Source organism: Apium graveolens, chromosome 6, assembly GCF_009905375.1.
Source record: "Apium graveolens cultivar Ventura chromosome 6, ASM990537v1, whole genome shotgun sequence".
Classification (NCBI taxonomy): Eukaryota; Viridiplantae; Streptophyta; class Magnoliopsida; order Apiales; family Apiaceae; genus Apium; species Apium graveolens.
Window position 1 is genome coordinate 263,951,357 of NC_133652.1, and position 19,370 is coordinate 263,970,726.

A 19,370-nucleotide genomic window follows, 5' to 3' on the forward strand; every position below is an offset into this window, starting at 1 on the left:
TGCATGGTAGACATGGCATTATTGTTATCCAACTCATGTGTGTCTGAGTTAATCTCAGTTGCTTTCACAACTTTGACTGGAACTTTCGACTCACATGACTTGGAAACAATCTTCTCATAAGCATGATCCTCAGCACGTATTTCTTCTTGAATAACAGGAGAGGTCGCATCAAATGGTTCGGCAATTGATGCTTTATAGAGGGGTTCATCAACACCCTTAAGCACATGTGGTACTTCCCTCCCTTTAGCACAGACATGAGGAGGGGAGTTTATGCCTAATTCTCCAATAGCAGCATTGTAATCATAACCTATTCCAGATGTTTGATTAACAGCTTGCTTACTGTAGAACTCTTTAGCCTTCGAACAAGAATTGAAGTAGGCTCTAACCTTAGTCTCAAGACCGGTGATCTTGTCTTTGAGAATAGTTTCGAGTTTTCTATAACAGTCAACTCTATTCTCTAGAAAAGATACCTGTTCTTTTAATTTGTCTTGATTAATGTGCACAAGTCTTAATTCATTGACCTCTTTCTCAAGGTCTGTGATCTGTAAACTTAACAGTTCATTATCACGATGTGCACAATCTAAGTTACCTCTTAGATGATAAATTATTTCAGCATCAGAAAGTTTTACCTCTATTCTTGACGATGAAGCTTTTCCATCAATAGCCATAAGAGCAAGATTTCCTTCTTCTTCATCTTCACTGTCAGTATCATCCCAGCTTCTTCCCTTTGGCAGATAAGCCCTTTCAGAGTTCTTTCTTACTTGCTTTGGCTTCCTATATTCTGTGGCAAAGTGTCCCAACTCATTGCAGTTATAGCATCTAATGGTGCTTCGATCAACCATCCCTGTTTTGTACCCACCACTGCTGGTGTTAGAGGATGAAGATCCACCTTTCTGGAATTTGTTGTAGTTGGACTTATACTTAAGCTTGGGATTCCTCCTGAATCTGACATTAGAGAATCTCTTGACAATTTGGGCCATTGATTCATCTTCCAATTGCTCCAGCTCTTCCAAGGAATAAAAATCATCACTTGATTGATTTGTAGTAGGAGGATCATATTCTGCTACTAACTCATTTTCCTCACCCTTGGAAAACTGTACCATTCTTTCTAACTGTTGAGATTGTTGTTGTTGTTGACCTTCAGCTACAAGTGCAGTAGATGTGCTGACCATTCCATCCTTCCCGTAGACTTCCTTCTGTTGAATCTGCTCCAACTCATAGGTTTTTAACACTCCATAGAGCCTGTCCAAAGAAATCTCACTCAGATCTCTAGCTTCTCTAATGGCAGTGATTCTATGTTCAAGATGAGCTGGCAGTGTTAAAAGGAACTTTTTGTTGACCTCCCTGATTGAATAATACTTTCCATTGATGTTCAGGTTGTTGATCAACGCATTGTACCTCTCAAACACTTCAGTAATTCCTTCTCCTGGATTTGATTTGAAATGTTCATATTCAGAGGTTAGGATTTCTAACTTGTTCTCCCTAACTTCCTCTGTGCCTTCATTAATTACCTCAATAGTTTCCCACATGTGTTTAGAATTTTTACAGTTCATCACATGTCTGTTCATCAAAGGATCAAGGGAATCAATTAATATTAATTGAAGGCTGGCATCCAAGGAGGCTTCTTCCTTCTCAGCAGGAGTAAAATCTTCGGGCTCTTTTGGATAGGTTCTAGCTTTTGTAGTCACCACACCATCTATTATTACCTCCGGTTCAATAACCATCGGAGTTTTTATACCCTTCTTCAACAAGCTTGAATATTTGGGATTTGCAACTTGTAAAAACAAGAGCATCTTCTTCTTCCACATAATATAATTCTCTTTATCAAATTTTGGAATTTTAACGGTTCCAACTTTATGTGAAGTCATTATGAATTTTTGAATGAATAAAAATTCAAAGAGTTGAAAAATCACAAAAGTCTAGGATCTTGATTTGTTCGTTAATCAGAAGGCTCTGATACCAATTGTTAGGTCCCAATGTGTTTGTAGAAGGGGGGGTTGAATACAAACAGTACCAAATAATCGAATAAATGCGGAATAAAAAATGTGAAACAAAATTCAAGTTAAATAAGAATATTATTAAACTTAAGGGTGTTACAACAACTGTATCGATTACAAGGAATTAATCTCAAATCAATTATCACAAATCTAGAATAAATTCGACATGAACTTTTTCTATTTTTGCAATAATTAGAATCAAATGATAAACGCGATTTGAGTTTAAGTTCTAGGGATTTTGATCCGCTAGATTGTTACACAAGAACAAGATAAAGATTTCTAGTTGATTGGATTTAATTTTGCAATCTAGAAATTGATCTTTGAAATAAGCAGATGAAAAATGAAATATTTGATGCGGCTGCTGTGTTCTTGTTTTTTTTTGTTTGTTGGATGATTGAGATTTCTTTCTGCTGCTTCTTTGTCTTTTTAAATCATTCACCAGAATTGAATTGAACTGGAAAGACAATCCTATAGCTGGCAAGACTTTCGGTAGGACAATGGATTGAACTAGCAAGACAATCAGAATGAACTAGCAAGACTTTCGGTATGACAATCAATTGTCATACCGATTGTCATAGTAGTTCAAACAGTTTGTCTTGCTGAAATTAAATAGATTTAAATCCTAATAATAATTCTGATAAGACAATCCTTTTGAATTAGCATGACTTTCGGTATGACTATTGATTGTCATACCGATTGTCATACTAATACAATCAGTTGTCTTGTTGAATTAAACAGATTTTAAAACCAATTTAAATTCTGAAAATTCTTAATATTAATTCAGAATTAATTAATCAATTACTTCAATTAATCAAATAAATTAATCTTTACATATATAATTTATTTTCTTAATTAAATTTTATGACTTAATTAATTAATAGAGAATTAATATTAACCTTGAGCAGCAACCAATCTTCTGAATATCTTCTGAAAATCACTGAAATTATGAATCAATTCCACCACTTCAATGTTGACACTCGATGTACTGTCTGGTTCATGAGTGACTAACTTCCGTGATGTTTCTTCATGTCTTGACTTTGACACTTTGATTTTCTTCAGATTAAATCCTTGTAATTAATTGATACCCTGGCGAGATCTCTGTCACTTGATTAAATCCACGATCTTGATTTATATCACTGAGGCATGATCAACTTCTTGAACTTCTTCCAGTGAATTAACTCCTCAAGTCTGTAGATGAACCTTGTTTCTGAATCCTTTGACAGATATTACTTTGCGAGATCTCTCTGACGGTAGATCCACTATTTACTTATTACATTCTTATTTGAGTTGAGTTGGATCCTCGAATATACAAATAGGCTATGACATATGACTTACATTCATAAATCATTATAAAATCATATAACACTTCAAAAATTACCAGAAAAATACCTTAATTATATATTTTTTATTCTGGACATATTAAAATTAACATACTCACATTTTATTATATACAAACATCCAAATATTATTATCAATCATTAGATATTTCACCAAAAATTCATATAATCATCACATAATAATCATTTATTGATAAAAATAATTAGACGCTTTGTCCCGGATGTTACACAAACGCCCAGTACAGATTTGGAAGACAGTTTAAAAAACAAAAATCAGAAATGAAGATTTCACAATTTATAATAAAACAATAATTTTAAAAACAAGTATGGCTGAAACAACGAGGGGTTAGAATATTTCATACCGAGATCAGAACAAATACAAATACACACATCATGGGGTACCTAATACGTGCAACATAATGGATAACGTGTATAGCATATACAAAGTCACTATAAATCAAATCACAAATCAAACTCTGGGTGCACCTATGTATCCTGAACAAATATCAAATGGCCAAAAGCTCCTCCCAAGAGCTAACAAAATGATACACCGTGATCAATCACACTGTCACGGAAGTGTCATGTCACTGGTGCTGTAATGACATGGTTGTAGTACCCCTACAGCTGGTTAACTCGGCATACCCTAAATCACGAAGGGTTCAAAATAAAATATTCTCACAAATTTAAAATCACCTGATACAAGTAATTTTGATTTCCAACACAGAGAGTGTCATAAATAATATTTCAAAACAGAATAAATAAATATTTATAATTTTGAAAATCCATTTTGAAACAATTTTCGGAAGTCAAGGAGATCAAAAGAATTTTTAACGGAACAAACAGAAAGTAGAACGGAACGAATCAAATATGTATAATATCTAAAAGAAGTAGCACAGAATAAAAGAGGACATAATCCGTTCCTCGAATATCATAACTAAAATGCCAGCAAAATCTGTAATGATCTGCTAACTCCCTGACCCGCGATCTAAATATAAAATTTATAATTTATTATTAGAATAAGTTCTTTTGTATAATTAAGTTGAGGAAACATATTACCAAAAAGAGACCGGACACGAAATAGCAGTACTAATATGCCCAGGGTCCCTGAGTTTGATTATATAACACACATGAACACTCACTTGTACTATTAATAAAATATAAGGCTTATGACATGAACATATAGTTGACAACTTGAACTAATAGTTTGACACAACTTAAGTTGTTCTAGACATGCATTTTAATCAATCAATTATTAATATCTTATACATGTGACTACCGACTTGGTTAGACTCGTGTAATCTAAATCTAATGAACATAAATATACACCTGACTATGCATTGCCATGAGATCAATTAGGTGAAACTAATTTAACAGGACTAAATAAATAAATATAATACAATATAATACCAAATACATAGGCATGACTCCCTCATCCTTAATACCTATCCTATTACAACATATTTAACAAAATGGTGCTAACCTAAAACCTAGTTAATCTATTATTATTAAATTATGAAATTACAAATATAATGACTTACACAGGATAGGACATAGAACACTTACCTATAATTATAAATAATAACAAATTGACGAATTAATAAATTCATACTTTATATCTCAACAACAAAATAAATACTTAAATAATAAGTATCATAATCACAAGAATTGTACAACAATATGTAGTATACAAATTACTGAATAGCAATTAACAGAAACAAAGTATAAAATGAAAAAGAGGCAGATATAAAGTACGGTAACAATAATACTCATATTAAATTATAATTATTAAATTAATAAAATAAGACGTCAATGCATGGCCCTTACAAAAATAAAAAATCAGTATCAATAGTAATGTATATAAAGCATGAATGTGAATATATCCTGACTGTCAAACCAAGAACACATAATTCACCATCAAATCACATGATATACGTGATCATATAATACAATATAACAATTATTCTAAGCCTATAAAGTGAATCTACAGCCAACAACAAACAATACCTATACAAAATTATTAAAGAAAAAATCTTACTCTTCTCCGCAAAATTTATTTTAAAGCCTCTATCTCGCCTTTTCCTTCCTTTCTTTCCTTCTCACCCTCGGCTCCTAGAAATATTAGGGTTTTAATAATGAGACGAGCTAATAATCTAATGTGCCAATATATATAGAGCTAACAATTCTATTCTACTTAGGTATCATATCATTAAACCACTTATTTCTTTTTATTTTATTAACCTACTCTGACTTAAAATAATAAAATTATTATTATTATTATTATTATTATTATTATTATCACTTAATATTACAGATATTACATATATACCCCCTTAAAAAGGATTCTGTCCCCGGAATCAAACGAAACTAAATACTCGCACCTGAATCGAATAAATACGGATATTTCTCACGAATAGGTTCTTCAAGTTCCCAAGTAGTCTCTCTCTCCGAATGATTTTTCCACAAAACTTTCACAAATGAAATGATGTTCTTTCTCAAAACTCGCTCCTCTCAAGATAGGATAGCCTCAACTTCTTCCTCACAAGAAAGATTCTCTCTAATCTTATGTAATGGATACTGAACTTCGTGTAATGGATGATATTTGTAGCCCCTCAAAACCGACACATGAAACATATTATGTACATAAGATAGTTGTGGCGGCAACGCAACTCTATAAGACACTTCCCCCACTTTCTCCATAACATCAAAAGGTCCAACATATAAGGTTCCCCTTCATACCAAAACGCTTCACACCCTTACAAGGCGACACCTTCAAGAACACATGATCACCTGGCTCAAATCCACCAAACTTCCGATGTTGATCCGCATAACTCTTTTGACGAGATCGATCTTCCTTCAAACTTTCTTTAACTTTCTTCACCTTCTCATTAGTGATTCTAACCAACTTTGGCCCTTCAATGACTCTCTCACCAACCTCATCCCAACAAGATGGTGCCCTACACCTCCTACCATACAAAGCCTCAAATGGTGGCATACCGATACTCGCGTGCCAACTATTATCATACGCACACTCAACAAGATACAAATACTTATCCTAGTCACCTGTCCACTCCAAAGCACATGCCCTCAACATATCATCCAACATCTGGATCGTCCTTTCTGACTGTCCATATTATTATTATTATTATTATTATTATTATTATTATTATTATTATTATTATTATTATCACTTAATATTACGGATATTACACAAGCTACGCGTGCATTTTGTATGCAACGGACGAAGATTCTAACTTAATTATATTTTTCCCATTTTTTATATTAAATAGTTTATCAGCTTTTTGTTGTGAATTCAGTAAAAGCTTTATTGTGGACCATGCACTCTATATAATTGCCCATTCGAGAAATCTTAAAATAAGTAACTTATAACTTAAAATGAATAAGTAACTTATGAAATAAGTAAATTAAATATTATAAGTTATATAAGTGTTTGGATAACTTTAAATTAATAGTCACAATTATTTTTATTTAAATAAACTAAAACAAATATTTTTTATATATACAATTATCTTAATTCATGAGTATTGAATTAATATAATATTTATAAACATATATTTTAAAATTAAAGTTAATAGAAAACAAAAAATTAAAATAAGTTAAGAAAAAGTACGTCGTTGCTAACATTCAACTTATCAGCTTATAAGTTATAAATTCAACTTATAAGTGGGGTCGACAAAAACTCCTCAATAAGCTGTTACGAACTTATAAGCTATAAGTAGCTTATAAGTTGTCACACAAACAGGCCCTATAAATTCTTTGTTTTTACTTTAACTGATACAAACAGATTTGTAAAACAAAAAAGGAAGAAACTTTATTGCCTTCCACTAGCTCCACGTACACTTTTCCCTGTCACATTCTTTAACATTTACACTTAATTTAAGCATTGTTTCTAATTTTAGATGAAGAGAATAGTTTTTTATTTTAGGGAGGGAAAAAAGAAGAAAATTGGTATATAATCTTCTTATTCATATTTATAAGGTTTACAGAAAATAATATAATGTGAAAAATTGTTTAAATTGATTACATACCTATTGATGCAATTCAACTTTTGGTCTCAATCATTTTACTTTTTATGTATATTGGCATAATGATTTGAAACAAAAATAAATTAGGTGTGTTAGGGTGTTTAATTAGAAAATAAAACATTGAATTATATTGAAGTTTTTTATTAAGTTTAGAAAACATCTCATATGACATAATGCCAACTTTATTAATGGAGTTCAAGAAATATGAAGAAGAAGAAGACACCTTGTTGTTTCGAATGAAAGTGAGACAAGTTTGTTACATATTTGTTGAATTTTAGCAGTTAAGCCTCTATTATCTGGAATATATGCTATGTTCGATAATGAATCACACATAGGGGGGGTGAATGTGTTTTGTGTTTTTCTGCTTTTTTTGAAATATTTATGGTGATGAACAAAGTAAATTAAAATCTTGTAGTTAAATGTGTTAGTACTGAATTTAGATAGATAAAACAGTGAACACAAATCCTTCAAAACTCACTTAATTTTATATTAAAATTAAGAATGTTTTGTTACAAAATTTCTAGGCTCTTTGTTGATAAAGAGCTTAGCTTCTTCCTTGAGAGAATACAAGCTTTTTTTATCTAACTTGTTACTTCTAACAAAGCATCCAGTGTTTACTTTATAGAACAGTAAACACTGGTTATTACACAGCATGCATTAGCATGTACTAAACCCTATTTTTGGACAATCAAATCTTTCTATTTCTGGCTTAGTGTATCTTTGCTAATCTTGAACGCCTATGACTTTACTTTGCCAGTAAATTTTGGCATTCGATCTTGTACTCTTCAAGCTGCTTTTGTAGACTTGTCAATCCAACTGATTAGATTGTTTGTTGATTGATAATCTTGGATATTGAACTGGTCTCCACTTTGTACTTTGAAATTTTACCTCGAGATCTCCAGTTTGGTATATAGAGAACTTGACATCTCGATAAGTATATTGGCTTATCGAGATCCCTAATCACTCTATAGTTGTTTTGACTTATCAAAGTCTCTGAGTTCTCTATAAGAGAATTTGTCTTGTCGAGATCTCTCATCTTCATGTCTTCACTTTTGCTTATCAATAACTCAGAGTTCTCTAGTGACAACTTGGCTTATCGATAACTCTGAGTTCTCTAAAGACAAATTGGCTTATCGATAACTCAGAGTTCTCTAGTGAAGAAATGACTTGTCGATATCTCCATTCTTCATGTCTTCAAATTGGCTTGTCGATATCTCTGAGTTCTCTAGTAGCTTTTCCTGACTTGTCGATAAGTCATTCTGGAGTTCTCGAATGACTTCTCTATAACACTTAATCTATGACTTGTAGAGATCTTGACTTAGAATATTTTTCTCAAAACAGATTTATTCAACTCCAAGCTTCTTCATAATTCTTCTGAGGCATGATCTTCTTGATCTTCTTCCAGATAGAATTCTTGGGCTTGAACTGTTTACAGAAAAAGACTCCAGTCTGCTCTTGTACATTTTCACAGACTTAAAAGTTACAACACAAAATGCAAAACATAGATTACAATACAACTTACTTAGGGTTGTCAATTTGACTTAGTCTTGTTATTGTACAGGCATGTCTTGTACAATAATATCCCCCAATTTGTGAGAAGATAGCTTATCACAAATTCATGCCTGTTAACAAGACTAACCCCAAGATATAATGGGCAATTAAAATTTACAAAAGATTTCCAGAAATACAATACTTATCATTGAGAGGTTATAAAATTTTGTACAGGAAATTCATTACATAAAGTCTTCATATCCTGGCTCTTTTCTAATGAGATCTTTAAGAGTTATTAATACTTCCATTTCTTCTAAAATTTCAGTACCTCTTAAAGCTTCCACAAGTTTGAGCCACTTATCTAATGAATAACCATTTAAATAACCAGCCCTAAACCTGGAGAATCTGCCAACCTTGATGTTCAGAAAGTGTCCATCTTTGGAGAGTCTACTCAACCATTTTGCTTTAAGCTCATTTGATCTTTTCTCCATTCTTGCAAGTTCTTCAGCATACTTCCTATCCCTTTCTTCCTTTTCAGCCTTGGCTCTTGCAATTTTCTCATCTTTTTCTCTCACCCATACACTATATGTAGTTTTTCCAAAACCTTGTGATTGTATCCTTATCCTTCATCAAACCAATCACTATCTTGAATTCTATGGTTGAAAGTCTATCCATTAGATCACTTCCAAGTAGAGTGAAAGAACCATCATTATAATAAATTATGACTTCTGTATATGATACAACCCATACTCTGACTATTTCTTCAGCTAGCTGTTGAAAATATTCTTTATCTGTGAAGCACCAGTTTAGTGGCAGAAAGTCAGATTGGTCATAGTAGTTCCATAATGATCTCTCAGTAACTGGAAGTTGCTTTGCTTTTCTTCCAACAGATTTATAGTGTGTCTTGGTTGAAGGTTTATATGAAGGTAGGTTTATAATTTTCTTCGAGCTGGTTTTAGTGGTAGTGATTGGGATTTTGAGAAGTGAATTTACAGTTGGCTTGTATAGAAATTTTGGCTTTGAGGTGAGGGATGGTTGAATGTTTGAGCTAAGAGATTTGGTAGGTTGATATTGTGTCATTTGGATTTTTAGGGTTTGTTGGTGTGGTCCTAAACTGTCCTCATTTTTCCTTTTCCTTCTCTCCTCACCTCTCTTTTTCTCCTCCTTCTTCTTATCTTTTCTTCCAGCTGCCTTAGAGGATTGACTTGGATTTGAGCTAGAAGGTTTTTGATCATCTTTCTTCTGCTCATTATCATCCAAGTTATCCTTATTGATTTGAGTTTTAGGCAAGTAAGCTTTAGGATTTCTCAGATATCTTCCCAACAACTTAATCATTTCTTAATCTTCAACAGTCTTGTTTTTCTTGACTTTTAACTCAGTCTCCAGAATCATGATTAGCTTTTTGTTGGCCATGACACATTGCTTAGGAATCTGAAAATGTTTACAATGTTTGGTGGTAGGACAAATGTATGCCACTCCCTTGCTTGGTTGCAGATATGCTTCATCAGGAAAAGCAACCACTTGAGCATTTTTCAATTCAGTTAGCAAGAGAGTATCTTCAGGAATCACTCTTTTGACTTTGTTTATCAGAATGTCCAGCTCAGATGCTGTTAGGGTGAAAACACGCGCTAAAATTATATGCAAGTATACACGTTCGCAAGTAGTATAAGATATAAATCAGATTTGTTCCCAGAGGGACTGGTTTAGGTTAAATTCGGATTATGCATTTATGCAACAATGTACGATTATTGTTCACAGCTAAGACAAGTAACAAGTTTGAGTTGATTAACTAAGAGTAAACTAATATGCAATTAACTAAGAATAAAAGTGATTGAATTACCATATGAGACTAACATGGGATTCTAACTTCATTACTACTTCATTCAAAGTCATTGTTCTTAACCTTAGCATATGATGGTGATGACAACTAATCAGATGATACGAAACTAGTAAACGCCAATTGTCATTGTAAGAATACCCTACTACCAAACATCCACAAAAAAGATAGAAGCTGGATAGACACCACTTATTTTGAGACCCTATATATCTATAGAATTTGACAACATAAAGGTTTAATGCGCAAGTTATCTATCGTGATTACATAGGGCAAGTAAGATGGTTAAAATTACCTATGAATCATGCATAACAAATACATGAACCTATACTAGCATGGCAAGTTCTAAATCTCTATATTCAATGTCGCTTCAATAGAGATTAACACAATATCTTATATGTTAGCTATGCACATAAGACGAATAAGCACAACCAATACTAGGATATCAATCAATCACTACACACTAACGCTGTGTTCCAGAAACTTTTTTTGGAGAGAAAAGAAAAAAAATGTAAAGAATACATTTCTTCAGCTTGTTCCCGAACAACTTTTATGAAAGAAAGGAAAAGAAAGCTGCAGATTTGGAAAGAAGTTTTCTTTATTTTTGTCTCCAAAATCTTCTTCCCACTTTTGGAAAGATTAGGAGAGAAAGGAAAATTGGTTATTTTCTATTCTTTTCTTTTCTACCCTAGATTCGGGAACACAACGTAAGATATTAAAGAAATTAACTATAAAAATCCATAAGTAAATCTGTTAGAACCCCACGATAACGATGAATTCATCCCACGATAACGATTAGTTCATAATCGAACTCATCATCACCATGAGTTCCAATGAAAGCATGATAATAAACAATATAAGAGTACTAGGGTTCAAGATAAATCGAAAACTAGCATCCAAGTATCTACTATACTAAAGAAAATAAAGGTCTTCTTCTCCGTAGCCATCTCGTGCTTTCTAGGTCTTCGTATCGCACTCCCTTGGCTCCTTGTTCCTAAAAACATCTTATTTAGGGTATATATAGGCTTCAGGATCGAACTGGGCTTCCAAATCTCCAAAACGGACTCGAATCAGGAATCTGGCTGAACAGACCATCGCGGCCGCCCCGTATACCAGCGCGGGCACGCTCTGTTTCTGGAAGTCTGGCGCGGCCGCCCCGCATTCCAGCGCGGGCGCGCCGTGCTACTGGATTTTGGCTTTTTCTTTCTTGTTTTGGCTGCAGATTGAGTTCCGTTAATCCGATTTTGATGATCCAATAGTCCACGCGAAGCTCTCAAGATCCTCTAAAATTTAGAAATGTCCTTGACTTCGTATTCTCAGCTCTTTTCAGATTACATTCAATAAAAGATCCATTCTTCCTTCAACTAGTGCCTGAGATGCAAAAACACAAAAACACATCAAAAATACCAACAACTTGAGTCCTAAACACCAACTTAAGCTTGTAATGAAGCATTTCAAGTAGATATAAAATCCACTTATCACACCCTCAAACTTGAATTGATGCTTTTCCTCAAGCATAAACAGACTCAAAACTACAAAACAAGCCTAGTGCATGAATGCAACTATGTGAATGTAACGAAATGATAATCCAATCGATCCCCTCAGAAAAACCATAACCAGCCAACAAGCGAATGCCTCTAAGAATGCAATGACTCTAAACAGAGTTCGAATAAACCCCACAAATCAACTCACAAACTAGAAATATGCGTGTGTGCAACGCTTAACAGATATACTCTCAATACTAGATCAATAACCATACTTATCTTATCATTAGAACAATCACAAGTTTATAAACAGAATAGACATTAAACGCATAATGACTCACAACACCTTATTTCTACTAGAGTTATACAATGATTCACGCTATTATTGAACACATAACAACATGCTTATTTTATCGTGCAATGAATGAGGTCCCAAAAGACTTATGCAATAATACCCATGTAGCGAGCGTTAAGTTAGCGGATCCCAGACTATAAAAGCCTAAGGTCACTAGGCACAAAGTCCCATAAGAACTTAATAACTCAAGTATTAAAGAGCTCACCCTTGATCAATTATGCATAAATATTTTTTTTTGTTTTCTTTTTTTTCTTTATTCTTTTTTTTTCAACAATTTTTGAATGAGTGTGTTTCGCTCCATCTCTTCAACCCTAGACTACTCATAAAATATGAGCCGGCTACTAGTCATTTGACGCCTAGCCTTATTCACAACTAGCAATGAAATCCAAGTTTTTCTCCAGATTAAAATTCAGTTCTCCTTCGCCATTAAGAGAATAACAAAAATTCTAAATATAACCAAGTGATTAAATCTCAACAAATAAAGAAGTATGATCATGATCTAGCTCAAAAGCAATCCTATAAGACTTTGTGAAAAAAAATCCTAGCATGCAAATAAATTCATTAGACTTAAAAAACCCTATATTCGTCATCACTACACTCAAATTAATATCAACTTATCAGACAGAAATAGCTCAACCTAAGAGATCATGTTATATGCAGTCAAATCCAACTAAATGGACTCACATAATAACACAAACAAAAATGTCATATATGAACAATCATGCAAAAATATGAATGAAATACAACTAAACATGCAACATAAATCTATATGAATCTATATGGACACACACAAACTAATCCTTTCATTATCATCCCCAAACTTAAAGTTTTCAATGTCCTCATTGAAGGCACATTTCAGGCATACCTAGTTAGCGGGAGGATCACCCTCTTCGGGTGGAGGATCAGGTGGCCAATCAACCTCGACATTAGTGTCTCGTAAAACAGTAACACAGGTGTGTGTCAAATTTTCAGCAAAATGTTGGTGGATGTCATGCATGGCCTCAATACATCGAATCAACCTTCTATACTGCGCATCACCAAAACCAAACCTCTCAACTGTCTGTGGTGCACAAGAGGAACCCTTTATAAGCATGGGAGGAACGGCCGGTCAGCCTTAAGCTTTTCATAGATATATTCCAACCCTTTGTCAGGGGGTGCACATAAAAATACATAACTCAAATGATATGGCAGCGGTTTGAGCTCAAGTGTGGGAGCTTCTTCAATATACGGCTCGAGACGCTCTTGAGAAATTTTCAGCTCTGCTAATACAAGAGAATTGAATGGCATATCCAACTTCCTCTTCCACGGAGGTGCATTAAAAACCTTCAGTTGCTCTGCTCCTTCTTCATCTTCAATAACTGATTCCCCTTTGAAGGATCTCTCTAAGCTATCTGACTTTGGCAATTGCTCAAGCTCCGAATTCACGATAGAGTCGACCTGCTCTACTTTAAAGCACTGCTCTTTATCTTTGGGTAACTTTACTGCCTTGAACACATTAAAAGTGACCCTCTGATCTTGAACCTTCATCATAAGTCTCATTTTTGCATATCGATCATAGTTCAACTTGTAGCGAAGAATGGTCTTCCCAAGATGATGAGAATCTTCTTATCTTCCTCGAAATCCAGAATTACAAAGTCAGCAGAAAATATGAGTTTGTCCACCTTAACCAAGACATCCTCCACAATGCCTCGTGGATATGTGATGGAACGATCAGCCAACTGCAAAGACATGTTCATAGGTTTTGGATCAGGTAGTCCAAGTTTCTTGAAAATTGACAACGGCATCAGATTGATGTTAGCTCTCAAGTCACACAAACACTTGTCAAATGACATATTGCCAATGGTGCAAGGTATCATGAAGCTTCCTGGATCTTTAAGCTTAGGAGGTAGTTTATGTTGCAGCACTGCATTCTTCTGTTAGAGCAACGGTCTCCAACTCCTCAAGTTTTAGATTCTGAGATAGAATACCCTTCATAAACTTAGCATAGCTCGGCATCTGTTCTAGAACTTCAGCAAAAGGTATGTTAATATGCAGCTTCTTGAAAACTTCCAAAAATTTGGCAAATTGCTTGTCAAACTTATGCTTCTGAAGTCTTTTAGGATATGGCGGAGGTGGGTAGACCTGTTTATCCCCTGTATTACCCTCAGGAGGATCGCTATCAACAACTTTCTTCTTCGGTTCCACCTTCTGCACCATTTTTTCAGCTACAATCTCATTTTCTAGAATTGGCAAAGGTGCAGATGCACCTGCATGCTGGACATAATTTTCAGACTCTTTGCCTCGCTGAATTTGGGGGCTTGCGACCTTTTTAGACCTCAAGGTGATGGCTTTCACCTGTTTGTTAACTTTCCTCTTGCCTGGATTGGCTTCTATATCACTAGAAAACGTTCCTGATGGTTGATTCAATAAGGAGTTATCAATTTGCCATAATTGGTTCTCCAGAGTCTTCATAGAAATAACATGGATTTGGCATATAAGAGCCTGGTTTTGCACATAAGCCTCAACTCCTCCAATTCAGATTTTTCATTCGAAGATAGACCTGCATCTCCATGAGTTTGTTGTTGAAGTTGAAGTTGTTGTCTTTGTGCAAATTGTTGCTGAAAACCAGGAGGATTGAATTGCTTATTTCCAAACTGTTGGAATGGTTGTTACATCGCACTCTGATTGTTGCTCCATCTGAAGTTAGGCTGATTCCAGTTGTCAGAATGATAAGTGTCTGGAACTGGTTGCTGCGATCTCTAAAAGTTGCTCACAAACTGAGCTGATTCACTAGATATAGCGCATTGCTCGTCACATGTGAACCTGCACAAAGCTCACAAACACTTGTCCTCTGATGAACTCCATAGTTAGCCGGAGAATTGATCTTCATAGACAATGTTTTTATCTAAGCAATGATAACCGTAGTTGTATCCACTTCCAAAATTCCTGCTACCATACCCTGTTGAAATCTCTGGGTTGGATACTGATATTCATTCGAAGCCATCATCTCAATTAGAGCATAAGCTTTATCATAGCTCTTTTCCCATAAGACTCCACCTGATGCTGCATCGAGCATGGGTCTAGACTGTGCTCCCAAACCATTATAAAAGTAATTGATAATCATCCAGTCAGGCATCCCATGATGAGGACACTTCCTAAGCATCTCCTTATAATGCTCCCAAGCTTCACATAAAGACGCTCCCGATTGCTGCGCAAATTGAGTAAAAGCGTTCCTGATTGCAGTTATCTTCGCCATAGGGAAGAATTTAGTAAGAAGCTTCTGAGCAAGATCCTCCTAAGTAGTGATAGAACCAGCTGGTAAAGAGTGTAACCAGCTCTTAGCTTTATCCCTCAGAGAGAATGGGAAAAGTCTCAGTTTCACGGCATCTTCAGAAATATTATTGAACTTGAAGGTATCGCAGATCTCGATGAAATCCCTAATGTGCATACCAGCATCTTCCGTTGGAGAACCCCCAAACTGAACTGAGTTCTGGACCATCTGAATTATGCCAGGCTTGATCTCAAAGGTATTAGCTGCGATAGCTAGCCTGAAAATGCTAGATTGAATGTCATTGATCTTTGGTCGAGAAAAATCCATCAACGCTTTCGGATTTGCTGTTGGTTCTCCCATTGCAATAAAAACTAGAGTACCTAAAACACACGACTAAGTAACTAGTAAGTAAAATATCCGAGTCAGTGAACTTTAATGACCACAGATGTCAAGCACATAAACTAAAAATTAACACCGAGTCCCCGGAAGCGGTGCTAAAAACTTGTTAGGGCGAAAACACGCACTAAAATTACACACAAGTATACGAGTTTGTAAGTAGTAAACTCTGTTATACGAATACCCTACTACCAGATATCCACAACAAAAGATAGAAGCTGGATACACACCACTTATGTTGAGACCCTATATATTTATAGAATTTGACAACATAAAGGTTTAATGCGCAAGTTATCTATCGTAATTACATAGGGCAAGTAAGATGGTTAAAATTATCATGCACAACAAAAACATAAACCTATGCTAGCATGGCAAGTTCTAAATCTCTATATTCATTGTCGCTTCAATAAAGATTAACACGCTATGTTATATGTTAGCTACGCACATAAGATGAATAAGCACAACCAATACTAGGATATCAATCAATCACCACACACCAAGATATTGAACAAATCAACTATAGAAATCCATAAGTAAATCCGTTAGCACCCCACGATAACGATTAGTTCATAACCGAACTCATCGTCACCATGGGTTCCAATGAAAGCATGATAATAAAAAATATAAGAGTACTAGGGTTCAAGACAAATCGAAAACTAGCATCCAAGTATCTGCTATACTAAATAAAATAAAGGTCTTCTTCTCCGTAGCCGTCTCATGCTTTCTAGGTCTTCGTATCGCTCTCCCTTGGCTCCTTGTTCTTAAAAAGTTTTATGTGGGGTATATATAGGCTTCAGGATCGAACTGGGCTTCCAAATCTCAAAAACGGACTCGAATCTGGAATCTGGCTGAACGGACCAGCGCAGCCACCCCGCATTCCATCGCGGGCACGCCGTGCTACTCGATTTTGGCTCTTTTTCTTGTTTTGACTGCAGATTGAGTTCCGTTCATCCGATTTCGACGATCCAATAGTCCACGCGAAGCTCTCAAGATCCTCTACAATTTGGGAATGGCCTTGACTTCATATTCTCGGCTCTTTTCAGCATACATTCAATAAAAGCTCCATTCTTCCTCCAACTAGTGCCTGGGATGCAAAAACACAAAAACACATCAAAAATACCAACAACTTGAGTCCTAAACACCAACTTAAGCTTGTAATGAAGCGTTCCAAGTAGATATAAAATCCACTTATCACACCCCCAAACTTGAATCGATGCATGTCCTCAAGCATAAACAAACTCAAAATTACAAAAAAACCTAATGCATGAATGCAACTCTGTGAATGCAACAAAATGATAATGCAATCGATCCCCTCAGAAAAACAATAACCAAGAAACAAGAGAATGCCTCAAAGAATGCAATGAATCTAAACAGAGTTCGAATAAACCCCACAAACCAACTCACAAACCAGAAATGTGCGTGTGTGCAATGCTTAACAGATATACTCTCGATACTAGATCAATAACCATACTTATCTTATCATCAAAACAATCACAAGTCTATAAACAGAATAGACGTTAAATGCATAATGACTCACAACACCTTATTTCTACTAGAGTTATACAAGAATTCACGCTATTATTGAACACGTAACAATATGCTTATTTGACCGTGCAATGAATGAGGTCCCAAAAGACTTATGCAATAATACCCATGTAGCGAGCGTTAAGTTAGCGGATCCCAGACTATAAAAGCCTTAGGTCACTACTAGGCACAAAGTACCCTAAGAACTTAATAACTCAAGTATTAAAGAGCTCACCCTTGATCAATTATGCATAGATATAGTTTTTTCTTTTCTTTCTTTTCTTTCTTTTTTCTTTTTTTTCAACGATTTCTGAATGAGTGTGTTTCGCTCCATCTCTTCAACCCTAGACTACTTATAAAATATGAGCCGGCTACTAGCCATTTGATGCCTAGCCTTAATCACAACTAGCAATGAAATCCAAGTTTTTCTCCAGATTAAAATTCAGTTCTCCTTCGCCATTAAGAGAATACCAAAAATTCTAAATATAACCAAGTGATTATATCTCAACAAATAAACAAGTATGATCATGATCTAGCTCAAAAGCAATCCTATAAGACTTTATGAAAAAGAATCCTAGCATGCAAATCAATTTATTAGACTTAAACAACCCTCTATTCGTCATCACTACACTAAAATTAACATCAACTTATCAGACATAAATAGCTCAACCTAAGGGATCATGTTATATACATTCAAATCCAACTAAATGGACTCACATAATAACACGAACAAAAATGTCCTATATGAACAATCATGCAAAAATATGATGGAATACAACTAAATATGCAACATGAATCTATATGAATCTATATGGACACACACAAACTAATCCTTACATTATCACCCCCATACTTAAAATTTTCAATGTCCTCATTGAAGGGAATAATAAAGATTTCGAGCATACCTAGTTAGCGGGAGGATCACCCTCTTCGGGCGGAGGATCAGGTGGCTAATCAACCTTGACACCAGTGTCTCAGAAAACAGTACCACAAGCGTGTGTCAAATCTTCAGCAAAATGTTGGTGGATGTCATGCATGGCCTCAATATACCGAATCAACCTTCTTTACCATGCATCACCAAAACAAAACCTCTCAACTGTCTGTGGTGCACGAGAGGAACCCTCTGTAAGCATGGGAGGAACGGTCGGTCACCCTTGAGATTTTCATAGATATATTTCAACCCTTTGTCAGGGGGTGCACCTAAAAATGCATAACTTACATGATCTGGCAGTGGTTTGAGCTCAAGTGTGGGAGCTTCTTCAATATACGGCTCGAGACGCTCTTGAGAAATTTTCAGCTCTGCTAACCCAAGAGAATCGAATGGCATATCCAAATTCCTCTTTCACGGAGGTGCATTAAAAACCTGCAGTTGCTCTGCTCCTTCTTCATCTTCAATAACTGATTCCCCTATGAAAGATCTCCCTAAGGTATCTGACTTTGGCAATTGCTCAAGCTCTAAATTCATGAGAGTCGACCCGCTCTACTCTAAAGCATTGCTCTTTATCTCTGGGTAACTGTATTTCCTTGAACACATTAAAAGTGACCTTCTGATCTTGAATCTTCATCGTAAGCTCTTCTTTTTACACATCGATCATAGTTCGGCTTGTAGCCAAGAATGGTCTTCCCAAGATGATGGGAATCTTCTTATCTTCCTCAAAA

At 35.1% G+C, this 19,370-nt stretch overlaps 1 non-coding gene across 1 annotated transcript; it reads left to right on the forward strand.

Moving 5' to 3' along the window:
* Nucleotides 1-15,654: 15,654 nt before the first annotated feature.
* Nucleotides 15,655-15,761, forward strand: LOC141669164 (small nucleolar RNA R71). Its single transcript, XR_012553455.1, has one exon. It is a non-coding gene; the product is annotated as a small nucleolar RNA R71 (small nucleolar RNA).
* Nucleotides 15,762-19,370: the final 3,609 nt, after the last annotated feature.